This window comes from Gymnodraco acuticeps, unplaced genomic scaffold (genome assembly GCF_902827175.1).
Source record: "Gymnodraco acuticeps unplaced genomic scaffold, fGymAcu1.1, whole genome shotgun sequence".
NCBI classification, from domain to species: Eukaryota; Metazoa; Chordata; class Actinopteri; order Perciformes; family Bathydraconidae; genus Gymnodraco; species Gymnodraco acuticeps.
In genome coordinates, this window is record NW_022991632.1 from 2344202 (window position 1) to 2356781 (window position 12580).

General features: G+C 40.4%; 1 protein-coding gene across 3 annotated transcripts in view; it reads left to right on the forward strand.

Annotated features, from left to right (window-relative positions):
- The window catches only part of tox2 (TOX high mobility group box family member 2), an 86368-nt gene that overhangs the window by 17270 nt on the left and 56518 nt on the right, over nt 1-12580 (forward strand). The gene's annotated exons all lie outside the window — the stretch shown is intronic.

Below are 12580 nucleotides of genomic sequence, written 5' to 3' on the forward strand. Positions count from 1 at the left end.
TTCTCACTGTATAGATCCTCAGCTCCTCTTTACAGCTCTTTCTTCTGACCAGGTCCTATAGGTGAGCGTGTGAAATATCCGTGACCATGTCGGATGTTTTTTCCTCCCTGGAAAGGATTGACTCATACGTGTTGTACAGCTCAGAGTGAGCGACTCCGGCCTTCCAGATGTCCCAGACATAACAGAGGCTTGTCAGCTCTGAGGCTGGGCTCTAAATGGGTCACTCTCCTTGATATCACACAGCTCCTTCACAATGACCCCACTGTTCTCCTGATATTTCAGCACACCAGGTGGCTCACTATGAAAGTCATAGCCAGACAAAATGTGGACTGTGTCTGATCGTGAGTAGTCAGAAAAACACATCACACATGAGACTGCAGAGCTGTTTGTTTTAGGTTTAGAAATGGTTTTAATACACACAACAGCCCAAGCCTTCTAGAAGAAACCAATTGTTCTGAGTAAAAGTATTGGATTTTTCTTCCAGTGTTTGATTTCAGACATTTCATGATGAAAGCCTTTGATATGAGGAAAATGCATTTTTCATTGATCTGCTCTCTTCCAGGGCAGTTTATGCATGGCTGTATGTAACATAACATGCTAGGGAGCTCTGCAGAGAAATGGGAGGGTTGTAAAAAAAAGAAGGGAGAGGGGGTGGGTCGGTGGCAGTTCGTGATTTCTGATTTATGGTTTGATTACAGTCTTTCCATCCTGCTGAAGACCGGCTGTATTTGCTTGCATCACGTGAACTTTTTCTCACATGGCCTAGTAGTGCAGCAAGCCCCAGTTAATTCTGCTCCTCGTCAAAAGGGAACATTTGCACACACACACACACACACACACACACACACACGCACACACACACACACACACACACACACACACACACACACACACACACACACGCACACGCACGCACACACACACACACACACACACACACACACACACACACACACACACACACACACACACACACACACACACACACACACACACACACACACACATACACAACACTGATTGAGAGATAAAATGGAGAATGGCTTTTTTAGTCAGCTGAGTATTCTCCCCTCCGGCAACCTGGCAATCATTCAATACCATTTACCTCCTACTGGGAAATAATATTGATATTCATATGTACTTGTATAAGGACAACAAAAATAGAAAGAACCCCCCCCCACATATTAATTACAGTGTGATTCAAGCACAGGTGTGTACCATCTCGGGTTCAGAATATCCCACTCATCAGAATGAATGTCCGTTTATTACTGCAATGTGAATGGTAACAAAAACTAGCTCTATTTGGAATTTCAATGCCACTGTTTTGTATGAAAAGTAGCCATGACAATGTGGACAATGGAGCTTTTTTGTTCACCTGTAGCTGGCACAAAATTCTCGACTAAGAGCTGCATTCCACTTGTAGTCTGAGTGATCAGACCCTGGCGAGAAAGAAACACAGACGTGAATTGTGCTCCCTTTATGCGCCATTAGTGTTTGTAACCAGCATCGATCCACCTGCATTTAAAGCATGTTGGTGTATGAATAGGAGGAAAGCTGCAGTGAAAGAGTCAGTCACTGATATCATGTCTCCCCAGGCTTTCATTAAACTGCCATTCATTCTCCTCCTTAGAAGTCCTCAGGCCTCTTACTTTGAATTCTCTAACTGCACATTCTGTACTGCCGAGCCTCGTGAATGAAGTAGTACATTTGAGTTTGACTTGTCACTCAGGCACTAAAAATGCTTCAGTAAAGTGGAGTAACCAGAAAATCGAGACCTTTATTTATAACTTACGGGACGGTTTTAGCTGACAAAGTACAACATGCTGCACTGAGTTTGTTTTTACATATAATGAAAAGACTAAGCCTTGTTCCAACCAGAAGTCTGTTTGTAGGGTATCATTTGTTCGACCTATGTCAGATTTTTAAAAACCACACAGGCAGTCCATGAGCTCGAGGGGCAATGTTAGATGTACAGCTTAGATTTGAGGTTCATCATTTTTAGTTGTGACTGGTTCATTTGCAAAAACTGATATTTCAGTTTTCAATTATTTTCATAAATCATATATTTTTTGTGCACTCAAGGGATTATCAATCAAAGTGGTTGATTTATTAGTTTTAAGAATTACATTTTTCTATTGCAAATAAACTCTTAAGATATCTTTAAGGAGCCATTTTTGTGTTACCATATCTCCACATCATTAAAGTGTTTACAGTGTTAACAGGTAGCCTGAAACACAAAACCAGAAGAACATATTATGGCTTTGTAGATAAGCATTCATAGCCATAAACCGAAGCACAAAGTGGACCTGATTTATTCTGGCAGCAGTCAAACAAATCTAAAATTAACACAAATCTGATGTTTAAAAAACCTGTAAAGCAAAAAAAAGACAACCAGACTGACAGGTAAGCTCGCAGCAGCTCCGGCATCGACCGGTTCATTTGAATATGAACGACCCCGACTGAAAGGTTATGACCCATAAAGAGGGGGAAAGATTTGAGCGTGCAGCGGGGAGAAATGTCAGACTGAGAATGGCAGGAAATATGTTAGTGACAAGGAAAAAGCTGCCCCTGGTATTCTACAGTCGATGAGTAAAAATAGGGCATTGGGCAAGAAGGCAGGAAACCGGCAGAGCGAGGCCTCTAGTAGGAATTTCTTCTGGGGAGGAGAGATAAGGGACTTAACTCCCTCCTGTCTGGGCCAGCAGACTTTAACATACGACATGTGATCACTGATCACTTATGTAGAGATGGACAGAGGAAGAGGAGATTGAGGAATTTAATAAATGATTTGAGCACTGAGTGACGTGTGTGTGTGCGAGTGTGTGCACTGTTGTGTGTGTGCTTTTTGATGATCTGTCACTTATTGAGCATCGACATGACTTTTTAATTAGGTCACGAAATGTGATGGAAACTAAAAATCACACACACACGCACAAGGACTCTCACGCAAACACACACATACATCATACACAACACACACATATTGAGGTAATGGCTTAGGAGTGGAAAGTACCGTGTGTGAGAGTATGAGGTTCCTCAGGTTAAAGAGTGGAAGTTAGACAATAAACAGTGGCCTTATCAGTCGCTGGGCAGAGCTTCCAACCTGATAGCCCAACATATCACGCTGACTATTAGAAACAAATATGACCTCTACACCCTTTGCCTCAGCCCACTCCCATGAATAAGCAATTTCGATAAAAAAAGGGCCCCTCAATGGCAAGTTTGACTCCGGGTTAACATCTCAGACTGCCTTAAGCCTGTCCTTTTGCCACATCACACCCACCGCACTGCATTATTTGATTTGCCCACACTTACGTGACCTCATCAAGACAAGATGTATTGGGATTTTTGCCAAATCAAATCTTCAGGCCAAGTACGATGTGAGATCGATGCCCCAGCAGAGGCGAGACAACGGGATGATTATCATATTGTTGATTACAGTAATTTGTTCACAGTGTGTCAGTTGTGGAACTGACAGGGCGTTCACTGACAGCTACACTGTTCACAGGCTGACCACTTCTTATAAACCGTGGGCGGTTCAGGAGTTCCCGATGTCGATCTCGTGAGGGGAACAAAGTCAGAACTTGCCAAGCATCTACTTGAGAAACTAAAAACAACAGCTTAACGTTTACACCAACAATGGAGGTCACAGACATGTATTAATTGTTTTTATGTATTTTCTTCTGTTCTGAAAATAGAAATGATGTATAACCCTAGATCCAAACAATCAACCTTTCATAATTTGTTAAGAGACATTTTTCCTATCAGTAGAAACATTTAAATGCACAAACATCTTTGTTGTTGTTTCTTGTTTCTTCAGACCTAAACTGCTGCAACCTGTTGACCGAGCTTGAGAGAATATTATTTATTGAGCTGATTGCCTTTTCAATAGAATACTCTGAACCTCTGCTGACCGAAAAAAACTCTCATTCCTCTCTGAGTTGTGCTATTTATTTTTAATTGTAATAAATAGTCTGCCACTTAAACAAATGTTAAATGACCTGAGATAGAAAGCAGCTGGGGAAGAAATACAAAAGTAGAAGGCTAAAGATCAGACTTTGGGAGTACAGGATTTCAGTATATCAGCTCTATATGAAACATGCTCCATGATAATTAGAGTTGAAAGTCAGAAGTGCTTCCATTGAGGTGGAACAGTGTTATATAAGCGCCCTTATGTGTCCTTGTTGTGTCCACTTGCTGTCATATTGAGGACACAGCCGCCCCTCAGGCTATATTGCTATATGAGACAATAACCTGAATACCTGTCGGATTTCTCTCTTTCTTTCTCTCTTGCTTCTCTCTATCTTTGTGATCCCATTTCATTCTTCCATTTGTTCTCTCTCTCCTTTTCTTTACCCACACTCCCTCATGGTCACTCTCTTAAGTGATTGCTACATTTCATCTCATGGTAAATCGGCCATCAGCCCGGTGAGCTATCATTATGCAAATGATGGGCAATTCAATTTCAGTTGGTCGGAGGGGGAATTTCTAATTAGGGTGAGGCACAGCACTCAAGATGGAGAGAAAGATGTAAAGGCAGGGAGAGAGGAGTGGATAGCAGAGGTAAAGAAAGAGGAAGAGGAGGAAGGCCTGGGAGAGGCAGGGCTGGAAGAGGATGAAGTATCCATCCATGAAATCAACACCTGCATCACAATTATACTCTTGAATTGAGTTTCCTGCTGTTCCCATTGTTTTTTTATTTCTTACCCAGTTCATTTTGATGAAGTAGAGTTTTCCTGGAAAAAGATCCATCGAGAATATTCCTCATGCTTGAGATTCAGGATGTTTTCACTGTCGATACGTCTGAAGAACACACAAAAACAATATAATGACATGGTTACTAAACTTTGTACAACACTGTGGTGAGCAAAGTTCTCAAAAGGACATGAATGTAAACTATAAATATGTCCCTTTGACTCATTTGATACTTGTGTCATTTCTCTCATAACTTGTGGCAAGTCATACATGCAGAGTATTACGGAGGGTTTCACACTTTGAAAATAACTCTGAATCATTTTGCATCGCTTGTTTATTAATAGGTCTTTCCTCTTTGTAGTGAAAGCTCACCCTTTTGTTGCAAACGATCATAGTCAAGTTTCTCAAGTCCGGCTCTAAACCGAGTCACAGATCATTTGTCTGTTGACAATTTAAACTACACAACATTTGAAATAGGAATGCAACAAATGATAACGTAATTGTAATGATTAAGGTGTTATTATTACTATTGTCTTGATCACAAGACTTGTGGTTATTGAATGTTCTTTTTAAAAATATGATTATATTTTGTATAGAGCCCTAGGTGATATCACATTTTCATTTGTGTCCAACCAACGGCCATGAAGGGATATTAAGAAACACATTGACTATCTACAGTTTTCTACACATTTTAAATCTATTTGCATTTAACCGCATCTTTACTAAGATAGTTAGAATAGTGAATAATGAGATGTCAAGATATTGATCTGCACTGTGTAGACTACTTTTACATGAACATGTATGTACGCAGGTCAAACAGTAGGCTTTTCACTCTGTGTTTTGTTTCCACTGAGTTTTGTAAGTACCACTGATTTGCAATTGTATATATTCAGGTGTTTGGAAAATCTAATCAATTATATGAATCAATTTTCAATGTACACCTAAATCTATATTGGTAATAATGGCAGCTTATGCACACATTATCTTTAGATTTCCACTCATTATTGCCTACTGCAGTGCCCATCTCCTCGCATCACCTCGAGTATCAAGCTACTTGGCATGGTGAATACAAATGATATACTTGCAGTATCTGCAGGTTTGTGTATTACATTTTACAAATTATGTTTTGTGCTGCTGTCAAACTGGACCAGTCTGTGCAGCGCATTTATTTTGATGGAGCATATTTTTTTTGCCAACACAGTAATGACGCATTGGGCCTCTCTATCCATGTCTACCTTCTGAAGTCCAGAAGGGACAGTATGTTTCCTGTAGGGGAAAAAAACCAAATTCTGAACGTGTTCTATTCAGCTGCATATGAGAGTTGTTGACCTCAGGTTGTTTGTTAGCGCTTAGTTAATAGTCATTTAGGATTTAATTGATGTGTTGGTTCATTTAAGGCTCAGTATCGCATGCTGTCCTCTCTGTGTTTGTGGGTGTCTCTTTGTGTATGTCTGTGTGTGTGTGTGTGTGTGTGTGTGTGTGTGTGTGTGTGTGTGTGTGTGTGTATGTGTGTGTGGTGTGTGTGTGTGTGTGTGTGTGCGTGCGTGCGTGTGTATGTGTGTGTGTGTGTGTGTGTGTGTGTGTGTGGTGTGTGTGTGTGTGTGTGTGTGTGTGTGTGGGAGTCATTACACATATACATGTGGGCGTTTTGACTGCTTTGCACATCCACACACATCTGAACATGTGTAGGTGTAATAATGTGTTGAGTTTCAACCATACATTCTCACACAAGTGCACACACACACACACACACACACACACACACACACACACACACACACACACACACACACACACACACACACACACACACACACACAGAACAGAGGATTCAGCTGAGATCAGCAGCTCACCCTAGGCTGTCAAATATTCTGTCAGCACAACCCAAGAATCACAATTGGACTCTTTGGGAGGCATTAATTCAAAGCACCGTAACAATGCTCTCTGAAACCAAATCAACTGCCTGTAGTCAGCATATCAACTCTCACCCAACTCTCTCCCTCTATCTCTCTATCGCTCTCTCTCTCTCGCTGCCTTGTCTCCTCTTATGCCTCTCTTTCTCTTCCTGCGATGTGTGATTGAACTTCTAAATATGTTGCTGAAGCTGACTTACTTAAAAGAGTTGCTTAACATAGTCAGTGACTTCCTCTGTGCCTCATACCTCGAAGAAAAAGCAACACTTTTTATTTCTAGTTCAATCTAAACTACAAATGAACAAGGCATTTGTACCACTTTAATAAGACTTTACTATATTACTCCTTAGAAGAAACCAGAATAATGGAAACAAGAGTCTAAATACTATCAAAGTTCATGTTTAAAACGTGTTGTATAGGGGCTGCATTTGAATTTAGATTAATACTTTGATCTTTAGTCTATAAAATGTCAGAAAAAAAGGAAAATACTGATCACACAATTTCCTATATTTATTTTGGATTACTGGTTGTGTCCAACCATCAGTCCAAAATCCCAAAATATTCAATCCATAATAAAAGAAACCCAAAAAGGCGGACCATACTGGCAACAATCCTTGTAATGCAGTGCAGATGGTACTTTATTTGCTACGTTCTGTTAAAGGCAACATGAGAACATTTATACTACAGTGATAGAATTCCTCATGATATCAAATGCTCACTGACATTCTGGAGTTTTAGCAATCCCAATTTGTTAAGGAAGTATTATCTTTAGCTTATTCCTGTATTAAACTAATCTAGCCTTTGCATGTACCTCTTCTTGGGTGAAAAATAGAGAAATCCCCAGTTTTTGTATTAGCTAAATCTTCTCTCCACCATCTGTTTTCTGCCTGAAACACACCAGTGGTGGCAAACAGTCGAGCTGCTGGCTCTGCTTGTTGGTTGTAAGTCGTATTGTTGTAACAAGGTGTTTGTTTGCCTTCAGAAAGCCGTGTCAAAAGATGAGGGGTTCTGGGAAAAAAAGTTTAAGGCCACAGCACTTTATTAATGTGCTCCATCTCTCCTGCTTATATGTCCAACATAAAATGAGTGATTGAAAAGAGAGCAATCATATTTAGAGGTCTATACAAAATGTTTAAAACTGCTTTGATTTAAATTGGAAGCATAAAACATTCAACTTTTGTGTAGATGAAGCTTGAATTTTCTTTTATTTGAAATCATTTTGTCTTTATTTGCACTTTGACGAATCCTTCATCAAATTGTACTTCCCCATTTCCAAATGTAAACGTCTTTATTTACATCTATAACTATAATTCCACTTACAGATTTAGAAAAAACTCAATGTTTAATCCACTGAAAACAATCTACTCAGCCCACTGTACTCATTATCTAAACTTTGGTACAATGTTCGATGGAGCTGTTTTATTTCAAATATCTACCTGCCTGACAACATACAGCCAGACTCTACATTGTTGTTCCAGGAGATACAGAATCTGTGACAGCAGTCTGTAGCTGCAGGTGAAGACACACAAAGTCAAGTTTGAAGGAACAATAACAAGTCAGGGGAAGAGAAAGTAAAGCATGTCATAAAAGTTTGAAACATGAGCTCAGAGTTGGAAACCCAAACTGTTGCAGATGCATTACCTCAAAATTCACTATAATTATTTTATCAGTGGGTTTTCTAAAGTGAGCAAAACATTTTCACAGTTTTAAATATGAAAAGGTTCGGTAAGGTTTCGACAACTAAAGCACCTCTGATTAAGGGCAAGGTTAAATGTCAACAATTGACGGGAAAATCGGTCCCATTTCCCTGTCTTGAACAACATGACCATGTATTTACATATCAACACACCGTGCTCACGTCTTGAATTGCCAGGAGACTCACATTATAGAGATAAAGGAAAAAAATACATATACACATAGAGATACATGAATATACACAATGATTGATAGCAAGAGAGAGCGAGGGGCTGATGTCAGAGGTTCAGCTGATGTATTGTGCTCGCGTGTAAATTACGATGTGTGTTGACTGGGGGGAGAAACATAAACACAAGATAAGCAGGCGGAGGAAGGATGGATGCATTCTGAAGTGACGAGCCAACAGAACAGGCCAAGATATAAAGTAGACATCCCATGAAAAGCTTAAGGAAAGCTTAATAACTCTTATTATATCATAATTTGTTCCCACCTTAAAAGCACAAGCGCAAGCATGTACGCACGTTCAAACTCACATGCGTTTACACCAGGAATGGATGGAGAGTAAAAGGTAGCTATAAATAGCATGGGCTCAAACGCTGCTGTTGGCTGGATATTCCCAATGGTGTGATCAGTAGTTTGAGTGTCAGCAGTGGCCCGAGGCAGGTAGCCCGCGGGTTCATGTCCTGGTTATGGTCGAGCTGCTTAGGCCCCAGTTGACATGTCTTTTACACACACGCACGTACACAGACGCACACACACACAGACACACTTACACACTTGCACTGACAACAAAAGCTCTCATCTCTCTGTCTTTCTCACTGCAGGTATTTCAAAATGAATAACACATACAAATGGAGCCAAATGGGATGTGACACTGCTGATTATTTAAAATCTATGTATAATATCAACAGAAATGCCTAAACAAACAATCACTGTAAATGAGTACATGGGAATGCACAATATGCATCGATATGTTTTTGCCATTCTGGACTGTAGCTTCCAGCCTTTAGGGATCAATGCTTTGTATTGAATCACAATAATAAGTACTAGCGTAGCTTTACAATGGACTACTAACAAATGTCTGCACATGCCCTTTGAGCCATATTAGGTTACTTTTCTGTTAATATTATACATTAAAGTCTGTTCTACGCTTTCAAAAAAACAACATTTAAATGTAATTGTCAACAAGGTCTAAAGGCTGGAGTTCACATATGGTGGTGGTTATATTACTGTTATATATAACCCACATTCCTGCAAAGCAAAGGTAGTTTCACAAAGTTAAGAAACCGTTAATTCAAGTATGTATGTAAAAATCATCAGACAGGAAAGAAAGTGAAAATTATACCTGATTTATTTGTTGTCAAATTCACAAAAGGATCATGATTGATTCATCACAATATTGTCTCAGGCTTTAGTCTCAAAAACCACTGAAACAGTGATTCATGCTTTGTTATTGTATCTCAGACCACCGCAGCTTGAAATTCGACTGATATTGTGTAATTTGTTTATGCAACAGACATAACAGGATAATGTATGTTGCCGCAGAAATACCAGGAACAACAGCACCAATAGTGACTGCATTTGAAATAAGAGTAATGCATTGTATCATTGTTTTTATGATGTCACTGCACATGCATTGTTGAGTGCATACTGTACATACAGTATGGAGCTCTGTCTAAATACAGTTTGTGCGTACACACATGATTGTGTGTGTGTGCGTACATGACTGTATACTATAGACGAGTGATAGGGTTTCCTCATAAGCCGGCCTAGGCCTTTTGCATTCCTCTCATCGGTGGAGTCTGATGTGTGCAGGCCTTTCAGCTAATCTGGGAAGAATGTCGGCTGCAGACACACATGTGTTCCATTAAGTCCAGATCTGCGTAAATAATATAACATGCAACAGCTAACGTTACAGGTAACTATACCCCACAGCTGTGCCTTTGGCTTTGCAGTGCCCCACCACCCCCGCCTATAAAAAGCCAACGCTGATAACTAATGAGTAGACGTATCAGAGCGTCTACTGCTGCTGATTTGGAGGAAAATAAAGATGATGAATTATTTATTAGACGAGAAGAACTTGACAGATAACAGATTTTAATGGATATTGAGAATAATAAAAATCCAATAACAATATATCAGCCCATAATCTTTTTGCTCCTTCTTGAATTGTTTTGTGTTTACATATCACATCATAAGCTAGGAAATCCTAAAGATTTCAAGATTCAAAATAAATAATGATATGGTTAATATTAACTATAAAGAAAATAAACATATTAATAAAAGATATGCTGAATGTCATACATTAGGTACAAAACAATCATTTGTTTAATCTAAGTTTGCCTTAGTTATACAATGTTGAGGTTCGATCACTCGCTGTTAGTGGAAACATTTAGCATTTAACTTTTCTAGCTTATTTTAACATCTGATCTTAAAAAAAACGACCTGCAATGGTCAGTTGCATCAGCATAATCAGTAGCATTTGTACACATTTGTACATGAGCATAAAAATGTGTCACATGGCATGAGCCGTGCCAGAGAGCATATCACAGCCCAACATTACCACCCCCCCCCCCCCCCCCCCATTGTTAATGGCTCTACGTCCAGCTGACCCCTTATTGGTTGTCCGTGTTTATTGTCTGCCTGCTCAGCTTGTTCTGATTGGCTCCTCTTTGCCAAGCGACGGGACAATGTTTGCTTTTGCTGTCTGCCTGGGGAAGTCCCTGTTGTCCCCGGCCCGGCCCGGCTACAGTAACTGATACAAAGTTCAGAGGATGCCAGCCTCTTCCTGGTGTGGTGCAGCATCTTCCTGTGGCTGCACACCAAAGTCAGTTAGAAACTGTGAGTGAGTTAAAGAGTTATTGTTTTATATATTTATTTATTTTACCTTTACTTTCTCCCAAAGGGATTACAGTAGCATGGGCAAACAGCTGAACTCTGCCTTCTGCTCTATTTTGGTCAGAACTACAGTGTTGATGTGCGGGATGAAAGAACAAAGACGAACAAGTGGTTAGACTCACCATGGTGTTGAGCAGAGATGGTAACCGGCTGGCAGCATCTGGTTTTGTTAGAAATATCACAGCAACCTAGAGCCAGCCAGAAACAGAAAGAAGGGTAACAGCGGGTGAGAGCGTCTGAAGTGAGGACTAGAAAACAAAAGAAAGGTGTCAGAGAACAAGTGTAGAGCACAATGCTTTTCTGCACTTGCAAACTGTTGTGAGCCAGCAAGGAAATGTGAGGAGTTTGGCTGTTGCTGTTCTGGGTGCCAGCACTCCTAATGAGTCTGTCAGGGCCAGTTAGCGCAGCCAGGCCTGCTTGTGTCCCCTCCAGGCCGCAGACAGCTGTTATTAGCCCCGTAATGGCATGCCACAGGGCCAGATTAGCCTGGCACACTGGAGAAATATCAAACATTCACTTACTGTGGCTCCTTTGATGGCTAAAGCAGCTATTCTGCGAGGCATTCATTTAGCGGCCATGCTGGCAAGCTACCTAACAAGCCAAGAAAGAAAAAGTCTCCATTGAGGGAGGCAGTTAGTGAACAGTAGCTGCTCTTAAAGGCAGAAAGGAAAATAAATATCCGACTAGAGGATATGAAGGCTCAACATACTGGGTCATGTTGCTGATTATGAACTAGCATGGCACTTGAAATAGTGTAAAATAATAATTTCTTACATTTTGTCTATGAAAAATGTAAACCCCCTTATAAAATAATGCAAATGGCTTGTTGGATGTCAGGGTGCCGCAGCATCGAGGACAAGTTGTAAATGAGAGTTCTCTTTAATAACGCTGTGTCATCATTATGCGAACCATATCGACGAGATGGCCACTGCTGTCTACTCATCTGTTTTCACCTTTCATAATGAACGCAGGAAATCAAAACCTTACACAGCAAGTACTCTCGCTCGGCCTCAAGGGATAGCCCGCCGCTTTATACTGTCAGTGATAGGCTATTAGGTCAGTATACTGTATACTGTTCTGCATATAACACTGCTTATTATAAGGTATACATCCTGCTCTAAAAAGACTGTGATTTCTCTAATGTGTTTCATGCATGGTATGTTACATAAGCTTCTGCACACATTGCCTGTGGGTTTCAGTGCGTGGTAATCACTACGCATTTAGGCCCATAAACGCAATCTGCAAAGGTGTGTTTATAGCGGTTCCACTATAAAAGCTGAGGCCTGCAATGCTCATGAGTGCACTGAATGCGTGTTTGCCTGCACCATGTGACTGACTAGAAATTAAAGGCAGGGCCAGTTTTGGGTGGTGCAAGGATG